This window comes from Phalaenopsis equestris, unplaced genomic scaffold (genome assembly GCF_001263595.1).
Source record: "Phalaenopsis equestris unplaced genomic scaffold, ASM126359v1 Scaffold186991, whole genome shotgun sequence".
Lineage (NCBI taxonomy): Eukaryota > Viridiplantae > Streptophyta > Magnoliopsida > Asparagales > Orchidaceae > Phalaenopsis > Phalaenopsis equestris.
The window spans coordinates 1-693 of record NW_018206940.1 but is presented as its reverse complement, the minus strand read 5'-3'; the positions used below and the strand labels follow the sequence as shown (position 1 = coordinate 693).

The 693-nt window shown below is 32.3% G+C and overlaps 1 long non-coding RNA gene across 1 annotated transcript; it reads left to right on the top strand.

The window, feature by feature from the left end:
- Positions 1-178: 178 nt before the first annotated feature.
- LOC110034422 lies at positions 179-679 on the top strand. Its single transcript, XR_002295055.1, has 3 exons — positions 179-252; positions 396-512; positions 590-679. It is a non-coding gene; the product is annotated as an uncharacterized LOC110034422 (long non-coding RNA).
- Positions 680-693: the final 14 nt, after the last annotated feature.

Here is a 693-nt window from a genome sequence, read left to right as displayed (position 1 = left end):
GGTGTGAGATACGTAAATACATAGGAATTGTGTGCCATGTATGTAAATGCCCCAACAACACACACACACAATCACATACATTCATATATTTGGCATAATATCTTTCGGTATTGGAAGATTTTGCTTCTCTTTCTATCCTCTTATTAGGTTTTTGTTTTGATTAGATTGTTTTTTTGTTAGGCATTGATTGCAAGTTCTTTTGCAAAGCATGATTACAAAAGAGTGAAAGAAATTACGTTATGTGTCTTAAAGGTATTTTTTTTCTCTTTTTTATTGTTTATAGTTTAATATTTTGATGCTATACAAGTTGGATACTATTTTTAATGTTATACTTTTACCTCCAGTTAAGAATTTATTTTGCATATTGATTAACGAAAATGCATCTTCTATCTCAGATTGGACTTCTTATGGGAATCACCCTAGCTCTAATTCTTTTTGTCTCATTTGACAATGTTGCTGAATTATTCACCAAGGATGTAGAATTACTAACTATTGTTAGAAGTGGGGTGGTGGTAAGCAATTTTTACATCGCTCTAGTGAATTAACTTTTTTAATATGGAGTGTTAGATTGCTCTATAATTCGCTTTAGTTTGTCAGTGCCAGCCAACCCATTAACGCTCTCGCTTTCATTTTTGATGGACTTCACTATGGTGTTTCGGATTTTGCTTATTCTGCTTATTCGATGGTATGTTG